The sequence below is a fragment of the Triticum aestivum genome, chromosome 5D (assembly GCF_018294505.1).
Source record: "Triticum aestivum cultivar Chinese Spring chromosome 5D, IWGSC CS RefSeq v2.1, whole genome shotgun sequence".
NCBI classification, from domain to species: Eukaryota; Viridiplantae; Streptophyta; class Magnoliopsida; order Poales; family Poaceae; genus Triticum; species Triticum aestivum.
The window spans coordinates 58,898,023-58,918,317 of record NC_057808.1 but is presented as its reverse complement, the minus strand read 5'-3'; positions in this window follow the sequence as shown (position 1 = coordinate 58,918,317).

Here is a 20,295-nt window from a genome sequence, read left to right as displayed (position 1 = left end):
GGGCTCTAGGTTAATAGGTTAGTCCCAAAAATCATATAAAATAGCATATAAATGCATATAAAACATCCTAGATGGATAATATAATAGCATGGAACAATCAAAAATTATAGATACATTGGAGACGTATTAACTGCTCTTGTTTTTCTACGTGGGAGTTGGTCCGGATAAGATATCTTAACGAGGGATATAAAAGGGCGAAGGTCAATGAAATGGGATCCTTATAGGTATCTGCCCATGTTCAATCACTGAAGTAATGAATCTAAACAAGAAAATGAAGTAGAAGTGAAAAGCTTTTCTAATTTATTTATATATCTCTTTGCTCAGTTTTCCCCTTTAATGTCCCTCTCCATTATTATTCATAGTAATGTGCTCCTCGCTGAGCTTTATGATTTCCATTGTCATTCTTCCCTCTCCTCTTTGATTGCTTTTCATCATCTCTCTGCGTTTACCCTATTTTCATGACTCTCCTCTCTTTCTTCTCCCTATACCATTATTTTGGTCGTTTTTGAATCTTGAGATTGCTTCAATGCATGTGATCCCTCTCCTCAGCCTTCCCCTCCTAAATCTTAGAATCCTAATGTCGCAGGTGCTATGTCGCAAATCCATTTTCTTTATCCTCTGCCCCAAGGAAAATCAAAGAAGAAGAAAGCCCTGGTATTCTCTACTTGAATTCAGGAAGATTCAGATACCGAAAGCAATAGGAATGGGAAAGCGGAGCGGGCAATAGGTTTATGACTGAGCACTAGAGCCTGGAATAGCAGAAATGAAGGTTGGGAAATATGCCATGCTGAATTCCAATAAGTTGGCACTGCTTTCCCTTTCCATATGAAAAATGGAGAGGAAAAGCATGGGTGGACCAAGCGTTTTAACCGGAATCTAGTGATGGGGAAAGAAGAAAGAGTGGGAAGAAAGCAACCATGGGCAAGCTTTAATTAATAGAAATAAGTAGGAGTTACAGCCTTTAAATTCGAGTGAAACGAGCCTTTGACGTAGTCACAAATTCGACTGCCCTTTCACTATTATTATTATTTCGAGTAATAGTGGAAGGAGTGCCAAAGCCCATTTTAGTAGAAAGCTTCTGCCATTTTATAGTAATGCGGAGTGACATAATCAATCGAATTCGACTGGTTGGTTCCCCTTATTAGTCAATTGCTTTTGACGTATCAGATGGGAATGGGAGAGCCTCTTTTCTTTCTGCAATGGAATCGGCTTAAGCTCGACCTTTTCTTTCAATTCCTATCATAGGGATATAAAAATAAATCCAATTGCATGTTTCTTAGTTTAGAATATCGAAAGACATCCCACAACCCAGTCTTAGGTTCAGAGTCGCTTTGTGGGAACTTCAAGAGAGAGAAGAGAGATCATAGCTTAATATCAAAGGTCAGGTATACCTGCCTACGTTCGGCATACACATTCACTAGTTCCATTCGGAACCTTTCTCTAGATGGAATCCTGATTCGACTTTCAAATGCAAGAGCAAGAATGCCGTGAGGGAGCCCTATCTAAAAAATGCAAGGCCAGATCCCACTTTCTTTAATCGAGCGGGCAAGGGATCACAAACATCTTTTCTTTTTAGAGAAAAGGTTTTCAAAAGATATCCCGAAGGGGCCTTAGGTAAGGTAAGGAGTGACAGCTCTATTCAATAAGTTGGCTCTTTAAGGGAAGATAGGGCATCTCCTAAAATGTGGAAGTTTGGTGCTTTAGAGATAGGGCCGACACGCTTTGCTGGAAAGCAATAAGTCAACAAAACAAGGTAGGTCTACCCCCAAATAAAGGTTTCGCTCGACGACCCTGTATCCATTCTCGATTAAAGCACGGAGAGTTAGGTTTATTATCTCCAATTTGATGCTATCTTCTCCACGACTTGGTTCTTATGGATCTCCTCTGGGTCCTAGGCATCTTGTCTCTAGCTCTGCTCTCTATCGGTAGTCAAATCAGTACTTTGTCTTTGCCTGTCTTTGTCCATTCCTTCAACACTGATGGACTCGGAGTGGCATAACCCCTTTAATAAGAAGCATAAGACCTAAAGCGAGGAGATAGAATCGAAAGAATGATAGCAAGTTCTTTGAAAGTGGGAAGAAAGCCAAGGATACGGTGGTGTGTGGGGTCTTTCAAATCAATCAAGAAAGCGTGAGCTGAGAAGGAACACGGCTTTCCACGCCTTGACAAGTGGATCTACCAAGAATAGCTTTTTCAGTCGTTACTTATTATATAATAGCTCGATCCGCTCACGCATGTGATTGATTTCTCCCCTCTCTTTCGAAAATCTTTCATTCGAACAGGAAGATTCCCTTCTCGCTGTGTATCCAGAACCTGAGGATGATGAGGATCTATAAAGGTTCTTTGATCGAGCTCTTGCTTCGGCTTCTTTTGTTGCCGAAGACCAGGACTCGTCTTATTTGCTGAAAACCTGTCTGTTTAGGGACTCTTTCCTTTCAATGGTCATACTTGCCTGGAACTGATTCTACCTTGAGAGCGCTTCCCTCTTTTCTGATTCCTCCCCTTTGACCACCAAAAATACAACTTCTAATAGCCATTTCTATTTTTTAGACGTTTCAAACAAGTGATTTTACACTTTTATCCTTCCTGTCTTTCCCCAATAGAGGAGTTTGACCCTTCCACTTCTGCCTTTGCCCTTTGTACTTCTTCCCGCAATTGAGATCCCTGTTAAGGAAGAATATCTCACTCGTGCTTTTTTTGCGAGGAAATCGCTCTACTTTTTCCAGCGATGAGTGATTGAGTAAGGTCTATTCAATCTGTGTTATGACCTACCTTTTTTGATTGAAGTAAACGAGAGCTTTACTTCTTATTTTCAAACCCTAAGGTTTGAGCTCGTCCTCGGGTCGGATTCAGATCCTTTTTCTCTCTTTTGAAATTCCATAGATATAGATGTCTCGACTGCCGAATCTGAATCCTTAGAACAACTCGATTCCGTTGATTCACTGTCCATTTGTCCATCAACCGGATTAATGGTCAACGACTTTGATAGCCTTTCCTCCACACAAGGTTTTTAATCCATCTCCCCTGCTTAGGGCAGTAAGGGGAAGTAGCGATATTCCGATTCCTTCGTGGGGAATCAACGAAGGCAGCCGCTCCAGCAGCTTTAGTACTTAAGTTAACGCCCCATCCCTTATCCCGCGATGAGAAGGTAGATGCGGTAAGCCAACTAATATCCTTCTTGCGGAAAGGGCATTCAATGCCATCTTCATTCCCTTCCTTGCTTCGAGGAGCAGGTCAAATAATCAAAGAGGGGGATGGCTAATTCCAGGAATAGAGTAGCATTCTCAAGCACTACCCTCCGTTTTTTTAGTCCATATAAAACAGTCAATCTACCAGCAGCAGAGGCTGTAGATACATGTCCACCACCTGTTTATCTACTACCATAAGCGGGAGCAGTTGCAGGTAAAGAGTGTTGTGAGGGCTTTCATTTGCGCGTTAAGGGCAGTTTCTGTTATAGCACTAGAAATCTGTGTCGTTAGTCGAATGCTCAGAATGAAAGAATGACTATTTCCTTGCTGGAACATAATGACAACCGCAGGAATTCGGAATAAGACATGTTAAGTTTCTCCTCTTTCTGTCTAATGACTACTACGACATGCCTAGACTATAACATTCCTATGGAGTGCTGCCCATAGATTACGGAACACTTGGCATATGTTGATTGAGTCCCGGGTATAGCTCCCTCACCCGCTCTGCTTTGAATCACGAATTAGCGTATGAAAAGCGGCGATCTTTCTCTATTTCTTCCTCTTCCACCAAAACAAACAAGTTGTTTTCGGGCGTCGGGAAAAGTTAGTTCTTTGTTCCTCCGGTAATTGGATTGATATATAAGGATTGGAGTTGTCACCCGTATGCTTCTTATCTTTGGCTTCGAACAAGGGGAGTCCTTTCAAGCTTCATCAAATCCATGGCACAAGGTCTGTTTTTCATTATAGAATCGAGCAAGAATCGGATTGTGAATTAGGATTGTATGCAAGAAGGGATTCGGAAACAGGAAAGTGAGTCGAGTAATCCGAATACGTAGCCACTCTCATTCTAATGCTTATATCCAGAACTAGTTCACCGAACAAAGGGGCAGAACTACTGTCTAAACTATAGCGAGCTAATACCTAAACTTGAACTCTGAAATAGCACTCATTCATTCAATTATTCAAAGCTAAGGTGTGGGAAAATAATACATAAGATTAAATATGAACTAGTTGGTTGTTCGATTGAGGGACTACGATGCATTTTACTCATGTTTTTATTCCATTCCAGGATTCATTCATATTCGACCATAACGAGACTCAATAACGAAACTAGGGCCCTTGCTTTCCCAACTGGAGCAGGAAACTTCCAACCAAATAGGAGGGACCCGGAAGAAGAGATAAATGACAACTATCTCTAGAGAATTTAAAAGAGGTGTATGAAATATGTCATTATTTCGGGCATGAAAACCTAAAATGAAGGAATAGGGGGTATGGGATAACCATGTATTGGAGGTGGGTTTCCCAATAAGTCAATAGCTATCCTTCGCTATCTGGGGCTAGCTCACTCTATGAGATAAGTTTCATGTATGGTTCGAAGCAGTTAACTCCCTTTTAAGGAGCGATCGATCAGCCCCAACCATGACCGGTCTAGAATCTCTCTCGTTGAGCTTCTCTTTTGCGCCTGCTTTCTTCTTGATTTATTGCAGCAGCTAGTCTCCCTTTTCCAAATTTGATTATAAGTGAAGTGAGTTATGTTTCAAGAAATTCCATCCATTTCATCGCCCAGAATAATTCCCAGTCCTGCCAATCTCTACGACAATCTTTGGTTTAGTTTAGTTGATCTTTTTCTATTATGAAAAGCAAGGAAACACTAGTAATGGTGGAAACGGAACTTAGAAATCTAAGGCTGAAGGCTAGTTTCATTAACACGTCTCACCTATTTCTTACTTCCCCTACCAGCCCTACCTACATCACCTTCATATGGAACATGCATGCTTTAGTGATGGGGCTAGCCGCTTTCACAAGAAATCAAACCAAACAAAGACACTTAGCATAGGAGTAGATTAGGGCATCTAGTGATCCGTTCATCGTCTGAGGACTATAAGGTGCCAAGGGAAATAGCTCCATCCCATTGGATATCCCTAGCCTTGGTGGATCAGTGCAGTGAGAAAAAACACTTCCATTCTATCTATGGTAGATAAAGGAGCTTCAAAGCCGTAGCCATCCTCATGGCCTTTTCACTCTACAGTCGTTGCACTTTTTTATTAAATGAAATAGTTCATTTTCTCGCTCTTAATTCAAAAGTACTAACTAAATAGGGGCACAGGAAAATGCATCCTCGCTGGCTTATGATTGGTTGCTCAACCCTGCCTTTAAACGCACGAAATCGAAGCAAGGCGGCGGAAATCACATTGAATGCAATGCGTTCTCTACTTTCGTATCTCCATGTTGATAAAAACTAATAGCAAAACATGAGGAGAGAGAAAAAGCAATCGAGTGGGAATTCAAGTCCAATCAATCTTTGAAAAACTCGATAAAAAAGAAATGTCGGACATCTAATCTAGTCTTTGCTTTCTGTCTTTTACTATTACTATTATTTATAGAAAGGCATCCTCTCTATACTCTAAACCCTTATCGGGGAGAAGTCACTCTTCTAAGTGCTATATACGAGCAAAGGGAGGAGGTCTCTATGGATAGAGTTCTATCAGAACCCAACCCTGAAAGCTATGGCATTACGGGCCACAACGGATGAAGTGGCGTAGATCGGGGAAAGCGGAAAAACTCAGATAGCTACTACTAAAGAAGACTCGGTCCTATAATGTCGAGTTCCTAGCTAAAGTTATGGTTGTTGGGGAACGTAGTAATTTCAAAAAAAATCCTACGCACACGCAAGATCATGGTGATGCATAGCAACGAGAGGGGAGAGTGTTGTCCACGTACCCTCGTAGACCGACAGCGGAAGCGTTATCACAACGCGGTTGATGTAGTCGTACGTCTTCACGATCCGACCGATCAAGTACCGAACGTACGGCACCTCCGAGTTCTACACACGTTCAGCTCGATGACGTCCCTCGAACTCCGATCCAGCCGAGTGTTGAGGGAGAGTTTCGTCAGCACGACGGCGTGGTGACGATGATGATGTTCCACCGACGCAGGGCTTCGCCTAAGCTCTGCAACGGTATTATCGAGGTGTAATATGGTGGAGGGGGGCACCACACACGGCTAAGAGATCTCAAGGATCAATTGTTGTGTCTCTGGGGTGCCCCCCTGCCCCCATATATAAAGGAGCAAGGGGGGGCAGCCGGCCAAGGGGAGAGGCGCGCCATAGGGGGGAGTCCTGGTCCCATCGGGAGTAGGACTCCTCCTTTCCTTGTGGGAGTAGGAGAAGGGAAGGGGGAAGGAGAAAGAAGGAAGGGTGCGCCCCCCTTCCCTAGTCCAATTCGGACCAGACCATGGGGAGGGGTGCGGCCACCTTTTGAGGCCTTTCTCTCCTTTCCCGTATGGCCCATTAAGGCCCAATACGAATTCCCGTAACTCTTCGGTACTCCGAAAAATACCCGAATCACTCGGAACCTTTCCGAAGTCCGAATATAGTCGTCCAATATATCGATTTTTACGTCTCGACCATTTCGAGACTCCTCGTCATATCCCCGATCTCATCCGGGACTCCGAACTCCTTCGGTACATCAAAACTCAATAAAACTGTCATCGTAACGTTAAGCGTGCGGACCCTTCGGGTTCGAGAACTATGTAGACATGACCGAGACACCTCTCCGGTCAATAACCAATAGCGGGACCTGGATGCCCATATTGGCTCCCACATATTCTACGAAGATCTTTATCGGTTAGACCGCATAACAACATACGTTGTTCCCTTTGTCATCGGTATGTTACTTGCCCGAGATTCGATCGTCGGTATCTCGATACCTAGTTCAATCTCGTTACTGGCAAGTCTCTTTACTCGTTCTGTAATACATCATCCCGCAACTAACTCATTAGTCACAATGCTTGCAAGGCTTATAGTGATGTGCATTACCGAGTGGGCCCAGAGATACCTCTCCGACAATCGGAGTGACAAATCCTAATCTCGAAATACGCCAACCCAACAAGTACCTTTGGAGACACCTGTAGAGTACCTTTATAATCACCCATTTACGTTGTGACGTTTGGTAGCACACAAAGTGTTCCTCCGGTAAACGGGAGTTGCATAATCTCGTAGTCATAGGAACATGTATAAGTCATGAAGAAAGCAATAGCAACATACTAAACGATCGGGTGCTAAGCTAACGGAATGGGTCAAGTCAATCACGTCATTCTCCTAATGAGGTGATCCCGTTAATCAAATGACAACTCATGTCTATGGCTAGGAAACATAACCATCTTTGATTAACGAGCTAGTCAAGTAGAGGCATACTAGTGACACTTTGTTTGTCTATGTATTCACACATGTATTATGTTTCCGGTTAATACAATTCTAGCATGAATAATAAATATTTATCATGATATAAGGAAATAAATAATACTTTATTATTGCCTCTAGGGCATATTTCCTTCAGTCTCCCACTTGCACTAGAGTCAATAATCTAGTTCACATCGCCATGTGATTTAACATTAATAATTCACATCACCATGTGATTAACACCCATAGTTCACATCTCTATGTGACCAACACTCAAAGGGTTTACTAGAGTCAATAATCTAGTTCACATCGCTATGTGATTAACACCCAAAGAGTACTAAGGTGTGATCATGTTTTGATTGTGAGATAATTTTAGTCAACGGGTCTGTCACATTCAGATCCGTAAGTATTTTGCAAATTTCTATGTCTACAATGCTCTGCACGGAGCTACTCTAGCTAATTGCTCCCACTTTCAATATGTATCTAGACCGAGACTTAGAGTCATCTAGATTTAGTGTCAAAACTTGCATCGACGTAAGCCTTTACGACGGACCTTTTGTCACTTCCATAATCGAGAAACATATCCTTATTCCACTAAGGATAATTTTGACCACTGTCCAGTGATCTACTCCTAGATCACTATTGTACTCTCTTGCCAAAATCAGTGTAGGGTATACAATAGATCTGGTACACAGCATGGCATACTTTATAGAACCTATGGCCAAGGCATAGGGAATGACTTTCATTCTCTTTCTATCTTCTGCCGTGGTCGGGCTTTGAGTCTTACTCAATTTCACACCTTGTAACACAGGCAAGAACTCTTTCTTTGACTGTTCTGTTTTGAACTACTTCAAAATCTTGTTAAGGTATGTACTCATTGAAAAAACTTATCAAGCGTTTTGATCTATCTCTATAGATCTTGATGCTCAATATGTAAGCAGCTTCACCGAGGTCTTTCTTTTGAAAAACTCCTTTCAAACACTCCTTTATGCTTTGCAGAATAATTCTACATTATTTCCGATCAACAATATGTCATTCACATATACTTATCAGAAATGCTGTAGTGCTCCCACTCACTTTCTTGTAAATACAGGCTTCACCGCAAGTCTGTATAACACTATATCCTTTGATCAACTTATCAAAGTGTATATTCCAACTCCGAGATGCTTGCACCAGTCCATAGATGGATCGCTGCAGCTTGCATATTTTGTCAGCACCTTTAGGATTGACAAAACCTTCTGGTTGCATCATATACAACTCTTCTTTAATAAATTCATTAAGGAATGCAGTTTTGTTTATCCATTTGCCAGATTTCATAAAATGCGGCAATTGCTAACATGATTCGGACAGACTTAAGCATCGCTGCGAGTGAGAAAATCTCATCGTAGTCAACACCTTGAACTTTGTCAAAAACCTTTTTCCGACAAGTCTAGCTTTGTAGATAGTAACACTACTATCAGCGTCCGTCTTCCTCTTGAAGATCCATTTAATCTCAATGGCTTGCCGATCATTGGGCAAGTCAATCAAAGTCCATACTTTGTTCTCAAACATGGATCTCATCTCAGATTTCATGGCCTCTAGCCATTTTGCGGAATCTGGGCTCACCATCGCTTCTTCATAGTTCGTAGGTTCGTCATGGTCTAGTAACATAACCTCCAGAACAGGATTACCGTACCACTCCGGTGCGGATCTTACTCTGGTTTACCTACGAGGTTTGGTAGTAACTTGATCTGAAGTTACATGATCATCATCATTAACTTCCTCACTAATTGGTGTAGAAGTCATAGGAACAGATTTCTGTGATGAACTACTTTCCAATAAGGGAGCAGGTACAGTTACCTCATCAAGTTCTACTTTCCTCCCACTCACTTCTTTCGAGAGAAACTCCTTCTCTAGAAAGGATCCATTCTTAGCAACGAATATCTTGCCTTCGGATCTGTGATAGAAGGTGTACCCAACTGTCTCCTTTGGGTATCCTATGAAGACACATTTCTCCGATTTGGGTTTTGAGCTTATCAGGATGAAACCTTTTTCACATAAGCATTGCAACCCAAAATTTTAAGAAACGACAACTTTGGTTTCTTGCTAAACCTTAGTTCATAAGGCGTCGTCTCAACGGATTTTGATGGTGCCCTATTTAACGTGAATGCAGCTGTCTCTAATGCATAACCCCAAAACGATAGTGGTAGATCGGTAAGATACATCATATATCGCACCATATCTAATAAAGCACGATTACGACGTTCGGACACACCATTACACCGTGGTGTTCCAGGTGGCGTGAGTAGTGAAACTATTTCACATTGTTTTAACTGAAGGCCAAACTCATAACTCAAATACTCTTCTCCACGATCAAATCGTAGAAACTTTATTTTCTTATTACGATGATTTTCCGCTTCACTCTGAAATTATATGAACTTTTTCAAATGTTTCAGACTTCTGTTTCATTAAGTAGATATACCCATATCTGCTCAAATCATCTGTGAAGGTCAGAAAATAATGATACCCGCTACGAGCCTCAATATTCATCGGACCACATACATCTGTATGTATGATTTCCAACAAATCTGTTGCTCTCTCCATAGTTCCGGAGAACGGCGTTTTTAGTCATCTTGCCTATGAGGCACGGTTCGCAAGCATCAAGTGATTCATAATCAAGTGATTCCAAAATCCCATCAGTATGGAGTTTCTTCATGCGCTTTACACCAATATGACCTAAACGGCAGTGCCACAAATAAGTTGCACTATCATTATTAACTTTGCATCTTTTGGCTTCAATATTATGAATATGTGTATCACTACGATCGAGATCCAACAAACCATTTTCGTTGGTGTGTATGGCCATAGAAGGTTTTTATTCATGTAAACAGAACAACAATTGTTCTCTAACTTAAATGAATAACCGTATTGCAATAAACATGATCAAATCATATTCATGCTCAACGCAAACACCAAATAACACTTATTTAGTTTCAACACTAATCCCGAAAGTACAAGGAGTGTGCGATGATGATCATATCAATCTTGGAACTACTTCCAACACACATCGTCACCTCTCCTTTTACTAGTCTCTGTTTATTCTGCAACTCCCATTTCGAGTTACTACTCTTAGCAACTGAACCAGTGTCAAATACCGAGGGGTTGCTATAAACACTAGTAAGTACACATCAATAACATGTATATCCAATATACCTTTGTTCACTTTGCCATCCTTCTTATCCACCAAATATTTGGGGCAGTTCCGCCTCCAGTGACCAGTCCCTTTGCAGTAGAAGCACTTAGTCTCAGGCTTAGGTACAGACTTGGGCTTCTTCACTTGAGTAGCAACTTGCTTGCCATTCTTTTTGAAGTTCCCCTTCTTCCCTTTGCCCTTTTCTTGAAACTAGTGGTCTCGTCAACCATCAACACTTGAAGTGGTCTCGTCAACCATCAACACTTGATGTTTTTCTTGATTTCTACCTTCGTCGATTTCAGCATCACGAAGAGCTCGGGAATTACTTTCGTCATCCCCTGCATACTATAGTTCATCACGAAGTTCTACTATCTTGGTGATGGTGACTAGAGAATTCTGTCAATCCTATTTTATCTGCAAGATAAACTCCCACTTGATTCAAGCGATTGTAGTACCCAGACAATCTGAGCACATGCTCACTAGTTGAGCGATTCTCCTCCATCTTTTAGCTATAGAACTTGTTGGAGACTTCATATCTCTCAACTCGGGTATTTGCTTGAAATATTAACTTCAACTCCTGGAACATCTTATATGGTCCATGACGTTCAAAACGTCTTTGAAGTCCCGATTCTAAGCCGTTAAGCATGGTGCACTAAACCATCAAGTAGTCATCATATTGAGCTAGCCAAACGTTCATAACGTCTGCATCTGCTCCTGCAATAGGTCTGTCACATAGCGGTGCATCAAGGACATAATTCTTCTGTGCAGCAATGAGGATAATCCTCAGATCACGGATCCAATCCGCATCTTTGCTACTAACATCTTTCAACATAATTTTTCTCTAGGAACATATCAAAAAAATAAACACAGGGAAGCAACAACGCGAGCTATTGATCTACAACATAATTTGCAAAATACTATCAGGACTAGGTTCATGATAAATTTAAGTTCAATTAATCATATTACTTAAGAACTCCCACTTAGATAGATATCCCTCTAATCATCTAAGTGATTACGTGATCCAAATCAACTAAACCATGTCCGATCATCACGTGAGATGGAGTAGTTTCAATGGTGAACATCACTATGTTGATCATATCTACTATATGATTCACGCTCGACCTTTCGGTCTCTGTGTTCCGAGGCCATATCTGTTATATGCTAGGCTCGTCAAGTTTAACCTGAGTATTCCGCGTGTGCAACTGTTTTGCACCCGTTGTATTTGAACGTAGAACCTATCACACCCGATCATCACATGGTGTCTCAGCACGAAGAACTTTCGCAACGGTGCATACTCAGGGAGAACACTTATACTTTGATAATTTAGTGAAGGATCATCTTATAATGCTACCGTCAAACAAAGCAAGATAAGATGCATAAAGGATTAACATCACATGCAATCAATATAAGTGATATGATATGGCCATCATCATCTTGTGCTTGTGATCTCCATCTCCGAAGCACCGTGCTTGTGATCTCCATCTCCGAAGCACCGTCATGATCACCATCGTCACCGGCGCGACACCTTGATCTCCATCGTAGCATCGTTGTCGTCTCGCCAACTTATTGCTTTTACGACTATCGCTACCGCTTAGTGATAAAGTAAAACTATTACATGGCGATTGCATTTCATACAATAAAGCGACAACCATATGGCTCCTGCCAGTTGCCGATAACTCGGTTACAAAACATGATCATCTCATACAATATAGCATCATGTCTTGACCATATCACATCACAACATTCCCTGCAAAAACAAGTTAGACGTCCTCTACTTTGTTGTTGCATATTTTACGTGGCTGCTACGGGCTTAGCAAGAACCGTTCTTACCTACGCATCAAAACCACAACGATAGTTTGTCAAGTTGGTGTTGTTTTAACCTTCGCAAGGACCGGGCATAGCCACACTCGGTTAAACTAAAGTGAGAGAGACAGACACCCGCTGGTCACCTTTAAGCAACGAGTGCTCGCAACGGTGAAACCAGTCTCGCGTAAGCGTACGCGTAATGTCGGTCCGGGCCGCTTCATCTCACAATACCGCTGAACCAAAGTATGACATGCTGGTAAGCAGTATGACTTATATCGCCCACAACTCACTTGTGTTCTACTCGTGCATAGCATCAACGCATAAAACCTGGCTCGGATGCCACTGTTGGGGAACGTAGTAATTTCAAAAAAATTCCTACGCACACGCAAGATCATGGTGATGCATAGCAACGAGAGGGGAGAGTGTTGTCCACGTACCCTCGTAGACCGACAGCGGAAGCATTATCACAACGCGGTTGATGTAGTCGTACGTCTTCACGATCCGACCGATCAAGTACCGAACGTACGGCACCTCCGAGTTCTACACACGTTCAGCTCGATGACGTCCCTCGAACTCCGATCCAGCCGAGTGTTGAGGGAGAGTTTCGTCAGCACGACGGCGTGGTGACGATGATGATGTTCCACCGACGCAGGGCTTCGCCTAAGCTCCGCAACGGTATTATCGAGGTGTAATATGGTGGAGGGGGGCACCGCACACGGCTAAGAGATCTCAAGGATCAATTGTTGTGTCTCTGGGGTGCCCCCCTGCCCCCGTATATAAAGGAGCAAGGGGGAGGCAGCCGGCCAAGGGGAGAGGCGCGCCATAGGGGGGAGTCCTACTCCCACCGGGAGTAGGACTCCTCCTTTCCTTGTGGGAGTAGGAGAAGGGAAGGGGGGGGAGAAAGAAGGAAGGGTGCGCCCCCCTTCCCTAGTCCAATTCGGACCAGACCATGGGGAGGGGTGCGGCCACCTTTTGAGGCCTTTCTCTCCTTTCCCGTATGGCCAATTAAGGCCCAATACGAACTCCCGTAACTCTCCGGTACTCCGAAAAATACCCGAATCACTCGGAACCTTTCCGAAGTCCGAATATAGTCGTCCAATATATCGATTTTTATGTCTCGACCATTTCGAGACTCCTCGTCATATCCCCGATCTCAACCGGGACTCCAAACTCCTTCGGTACATCAAAACTCAATAAAACTGTCATCGTAACGTTAAGCGTGCGGACCCTTCGGGTTCGAGAACTATGTAGACATGACCGAGACACCTCTCCGGTCAATAACCAATAGCGGGACCTGGATGCCCATATTGGCTCCCACATATTCTACGAAGATCTTTATCGGTCAGACCGCATAACAACATACGTTGTTCCCTTTGTCATCGGTATGTTACTTGCCCGAGATTCGATCGTCGGTATCTCGATACCTAGTTCAATCTTGTTACTGGCAAGTCTCTTTACTCGTTCCGTAATACATCATCCCGCAACTAACTCATTAGTCACAATGCTTGCAAGGCTTATAGTGATGTGCATTACCGAGTGGGCCCAGAGATACCTCTCCGACAATCGGAGTGACAAATCCTAATCTTGAAATACGCCAACCCAACAAGTACCTTTGGAGACACCTGTAGAGTACCTTTATAATCACCCATTTACGTTGTGACGTTTGGTAGCACACAAAGTGTTCCTCTGGTAAACGGGAGTTGCATAATCTCATAGTCATAGGAACATGTATAAGTCATGAAGAAAGCAATAGCAACATACTAAACGATCGGGTGCTAAGCTAACGGAATGGGTCAAGTCAATCACGTCATTCTCCTAATGAGGTGATCCCGTTAATCAAATGACAACTCATGTCTATAGCTAGGAAACATAACCATCTTTGATTAACGAGCTAGTCAAGTAGAGGCATACTAGTGACACTCTGTTTGTCTATGTATTCACACATGTATTATGTTTCCGGTTAATACAATTCTAGCATGAATAATAAATATTTATCATGATATAAGGAAATAAATAATACTTTATTATTGCCTCTAGGGCATATTTCCTTCAATGGTTACTACCCGGAGAGGAAAGTGATTCAGATTATGAAGTTTCCGAGAGGCGCCTAAGGCTAAGATAAGGTTAGGGAAAGAAGAAGACAACAAGATTATGGCAGGCAGCCAACTCATCGAGTAAAGGCTTCCACGGCGGGTTGACCAAAATGAGGATCCCAAATGGCATGAGCAATAGGTCTTACGTGTAAAGGATCCTGTATCCAGCCTTGCCAAGCTACATGAAACAAATTTTCGGACGTCCATAGAAAGATTATTGCTAACTGCCCAAAGTGAGAAGCAAAAATGTTCTGATAAAGACGTTCCTCAGTAATATCATCATGACTTTCAAAATCATGTGCAGTAGCAATACCAAACCAAATACGACGAGTAGTGGGGTCCTGAGCTAAGCCTTGGCTAAACCTGGGAAATCTTAATTCCATAATGCCTTTCAAATCCTCCTAGCCACTATCCTACTGCAATAATTCTCGCTAAGAAGAATGCCCATGTCGTGGCAATTCCACCCAGAAGGTAATGGGTTACTCCTACAACATGTCCTTGTACAATGCTCGAGGCTCTAGGCTGAGTAGCAGGAGCAACTTTGAATTTGTTATGAGCCCAAACGATAGATTCAATGAGTTCTTGCCAATAACCACCGCCGCTGAATAAAAACATTAAACTGAAGGCCCAGACAAAATGAGCACCTAAGAAAAAAATACCATATATAGATAATGAAGAACCATAAGACTGAATGACTTGCAATGCCTGTGCACACAAGAAATCTCGAAGCCACCCACTAATCGTAATGAAACTCTGTGCAAAGTTTCCCCCTGTAATATGAGTTACCACCCCTTGATCACTTATAGTACCCCAAACATCCGACTGCATTTTCCAACTAAAATGGAAAATGACTACCGAAATTGCATTGTACATCCAGAATAAACCTAAGAAAACATGATCCTAGGCGGATACTTGACATGTTCCCCCTCGGCCAGGCCCATCGCAAGGAAAGCGAAAACCTAGATTTGCTTTATCGGGTATCAAACGGGAACTCCGAGCAAATAAAACACCTTTCAAAAGTATTAATACAGTCACATGTATGGTAAATGCATGAATGTGATGGGCTAAAAAAATCTGCGGTTCCTAATGGAATAGGTAACAAAGCCACTTTGCCACCTAGTGCTACTAACTCGCCGCCTCCCCACGTTAAGCTAGTACTTGTTGTTGCACCAGGAGCTGTTATGCCAGGCGTAGTAGCATGGATATTTTGTACCCATTGAGCAAAGATAGGTTGTAATTGTATGGCAGTATTCGAAGACATATCTTGTGGACGGCCTAAAGCACTCATGGCACCATTATGAATGTACAAGCCAAAACTGTGAAAACCTGGAAATATACATACCCAGTTAAGGTGGGATATGATTGCATCGCGGTGTCTAAGGACGCGATCTAATAGATCATTGTATCGAGTAGTTGGATCATAGTCTCTTACCATAAAAATTGCTGCATGTGCAGCAGCACCGACTATTAGAAATCCTCCAATCCACATGTGGTGTGTGAACAAGGAAAGTTGTGTACCATAGTCAGTAGCTAGGTATGGATAGGGAGGCATAGAATAGATATGATGAGCTACAACAATGGTTGTAGAGCCTAGCATAACTAGGTTAATAGATAATTGAGCATGCCATGACGTTGTTAAGATTTCATAAAGACCCTTATGGCCTTGTCCTGTAAATGGGCCCTTGTGAGCCTCCAAAATATCTTTAAGTCCATGGCCAATACCCCAATTGGTCCTATACATATGACCTGCGATTAGGAAAAGAATAGCAATAGCTAAATGATGGTGCACAATATCGGTCAGCCAGAGACCACCGGTTACTGGATCTAGTCCTCCGCAAAAAGTCAGAAATTCTGCGTATTTGGACCAATTTAAAGTGAAAAATGGGTTGCTCCTTCGGCAAAACTAGGATAAAGTTGAGCCAAAAGGTCCCGATTCAAGATAAATTCATGAGGAAGTGGTATCTCTTTAGGTCCACCCAGCGTCAAGAAATTGGTTAATTGGTAAAGATGCATGAATTTGGTGCCCCGCCCAAGAAAGAGAAGATAGTTCTGTTTTCATTCGTGTAGAACTGCTACCTCGTTAACGAACGTACTCAAAGAGTGCTATAGAGCCAAGTCTAAGAAAGCCGCCCTGTTATTATTTTCTTGACCTCAGAAAGTCTCACGCGCGGGGCACCTCACATCGCACTAAATCACTACTATTAGGCCCTTCCTATCATTCCACAATCCGAAGGAAAAAGAGTATCCTATGAAGGAAATCGTATCTGATCTATCACCTTCCTCATATCGATGCTTGCCACCGCGTCACTAGGTTGTTCATAGCTCTTGCTTAGCTTAATGGATCACCCAACTGTATTCCGGGATGTGTGCATTCCACAATCCCTTAAGGAAGAGGTTCACTACAGCCTTGCTTGTTAATGGGTTTCTTACTTCACAGCAGAGTGCTAGAATAGGGATAAGCTAGATACCGACTTCTTTCCAAGAGCTCCATCAGCCCTGCTTAGCCATACATTAGCTCTACCATTACTATACGCATTCTACCTACGCTTTTATGGAAAGACAGAAGAAAGGTTGGATGGTTGATCCACACAAATAAGAGATATGTAGGCCCAACCTTCAATTGCAGAGAATAGCAAGCCCCCTTTGCTGAATAGATGTATAGAGGAAAAGGGTGACCCAAATCGCAAGGGCTTTCCTATTGTGTGAATCAGAGCCCAAGAGAAGGCCAATTCATTAGGAGACAGGTATCGATGCTTGCCAACAGGAAAAAGAGCAGTTGGATGCAAATGGGTGTTCACCGTAAAACAGACTCCAGAGGGTAAGGTGGATAGATAGAAGGCAAGGCTAATTGCAAAAGGTTATAGGAAGACGAGAGATAGACTATGATGAGACCAAAGCACCAGTGGCGAAGATGGACACGATGAGAAACTTAATCTCATGCGCAATCAACTTACTTTGGGTGGCCTTTACATCAGCTAGCTAGATGTGAAGAATGCTTTTCTTCATGGTGGTTATTTACAAGAAGAGATCCATATGGACATTCCTCCAGGTTTTGGAACAAACAGACTGATGGGAAGGTGCGTAGGCTCAAGAAATCTTTGTATGGCTTGAAACAGTCGCCATGGGCGTGGACAGGTTCAGGAGAGTTGTTTGTGGTATGGGCTACTCTCAGTGTAATGGAGATCATACAATACCGGCATAGACGAATCCATATCACCATTTTGGCGGTGTATGTGGATGATATTGTGATTACTGGAGACAATGTTGAAGAAATCAAATGTTTGAAGGCAAGATTGGGAGAAGCATTTGAGGTAAAGGATCTTGGTCCTCTTCGATACTTCCTTCGGATTGAGATTGTTCGGTCGAAGAAGGGGGTAACATTAAGTATAGTGAACAGGCAGCTGATTGTTTTACTAAACGAGTAGGTCCTTGTGAGGGTTTAGCAATTTGTAACAAGATAGGCATGTTAGATATCTTTAGCCGGGGGAGTGTTGAGTATTGGGCTGGGTTGTTTAGTGTGTGTTAGGCCCCATGGCCCATGTACCTTGTATGTATAGCAGCACATAGGAGCAATGGAAGAGATTGATGATCACTCCTCAAATAATACCCATGAAACGAATCCAGACTTAGTGAGTGGTGAAGACCACTTACCTCAATAGGAATACGGAAGACCTAATTATTGAAGAGAATAGTACAATTAACAACTAAACCTAAAGGGATCCACTTGTCATAGAAGCAGTCTATAACTAATAGGAAGCGCCTATCTCTTACTTGATATCTGATTGATCTTGCAGAGCCGAATTGTTTGAACTTGATCGACCTTAAACGCTAGTTCAATTCCAGGACGACATCATATAATATACACGAGGCTCAACCAATGATTTTGATTAGACACTTCTCCTTGTTGGATGAGGATGAAGGAAGAGTGCCGAACGACTAAAGCTAACAGCCAGCCCGTATACCTAAACTGAAGAGGATGTCCCACCATAGCAAGATATGATACAGACCAATTAACTGGTAAGCCAACCTTCCCCATTGCTTTTCTTTCAACTAACTAGAAAAAGAAGGGGGCTCTTACGCGACTAGGCCGAGGAAACCTCCACTACTGGTTGAACTGAAACACATCATCCCATCCATTCCATCAAGTAAGTACGGGTCCGCAGTGACATATTAAAGAATGCCAACTTTCTCCCAACCGGTCTGTGAGAAGAAATGCCTAGATACTCGGTATGAGGAGAGCTCGGTAAGCAGGCAAAGAGCAGGGTTTGGTAAGCGAATCACACACAAAAGCAAATACTTGGACCCAACGCAGGCAAGAGGGTCGTCAATCCCCTTAAACTCGTTACTTGCAAGGATTAAATCTTGTAGTGGTAGATAAATAAATTGCAAAACAAAAGAAAGGTAAATAAATTGCAACAAGGTATTTTTGGTTTTTGTAATATGATTAAGTAGACCTCGGGGGCCATAGTTTTCACTAGAGGCTTCTCTCTTGAGTAGATAGCATATGATGGGTAAACAAATTACTGTTGGGCAATTGATAGAAAAACGTGTGGTATGATGTTATTCATGATAATGATCATGTATATAGGCATCACATCCGTGACAAGTAGACCGAAACGATTCTGCATCTACTACTAGTACTCGAGAGCGCTTCTATGCTTGCCTCTCTAGGTATTAAGGTCATAACAAACAGAGCAATGCATGAAGTATGATGCCATGATGTAGACAAAGTAAACTCAAGCAATATGAATAAACCCCATCATTTTACCCTTGACGGTAACAATAGAAATACGTGCCTCGCTACCCTTTCCATCACTGGGTGAGGACACCGCAAGATTGAACTCACCACAAAGCACCTCTCCCACTGAAGATAAATCAACCTAGTTGGCCAAACCAAACAGATAGATTGGAGAGAAATACAAAGCTATAATAACCATGCATAATAAAGTTCATAAAAGACTGTTACTTTCAATTAATAATTTGATCATAAACCCACAATTCATCGGATCCCAACAAACGCACCGCAAAAGAAGATTATATCGGATAGAACTCTAAGAAGATCGAGGAGAACATGGTATTGAATATTAGAGAGATAGAAGAAGCCATCTAGCTACTAGCTATGAACCCGTAGGTCTGTGGTGAACCACTCACGCATCATCCGTAGGGCAGCAAGGTTGATGTAGAAGCCCTTCGTGATCGATTCACTCTCCGACAGAGTACCCAAAAAGGCCTCCAGATGGGACCGCGAAAGAACAAACGCTTGCAGTGGCGAAAAAAGTGTTTCATGTGTCTCTCTGTTGGTTTGGGAATATTTAGGAATTTATAGAGGTGGAATTAGGTCAAACGGAGTTGCGTGGGAGTCACAACCTCAGGGGCGTGCCCACCCCCTAGGGCGCGCCCCTGTGAGCTCGTGGCTCTCTCATAAGTCTTCTAGCCTCCTCCCAAACCTTCTAGGGCCCCTTCTGGTGCAGAAAAAATCACCGTAAAGTTTCATCGTGTTTGGACTTTGTTTGGTATTGATTTTCTGAAAAGCCAAAAACAAGCAAAAAAAGGAACAGGCACTGGGCACTGAGTTAATAGGTTAGTCCCAAAAAATGATATAAATAGCATATAAAGCATCCAAGATTGATAATATAATTGCATGAAACAATAAAAAATATAGATATGTTGGAGACGTATCACTTCCCCACCACTCATCGGATTGGAACCGTCGGCTGATGCTTCGGCCGGAGGGGAAGGGGGCACCTCCGCTTCCGTGGAGCCCAAGTGGGGGTCGACGGTGATCCGCGCTGAAGAACAGGGCAAGTCACCAGCTGTGCAGGGGACCCAAGCGGCGGTAGCCTACAGCGTTCTACT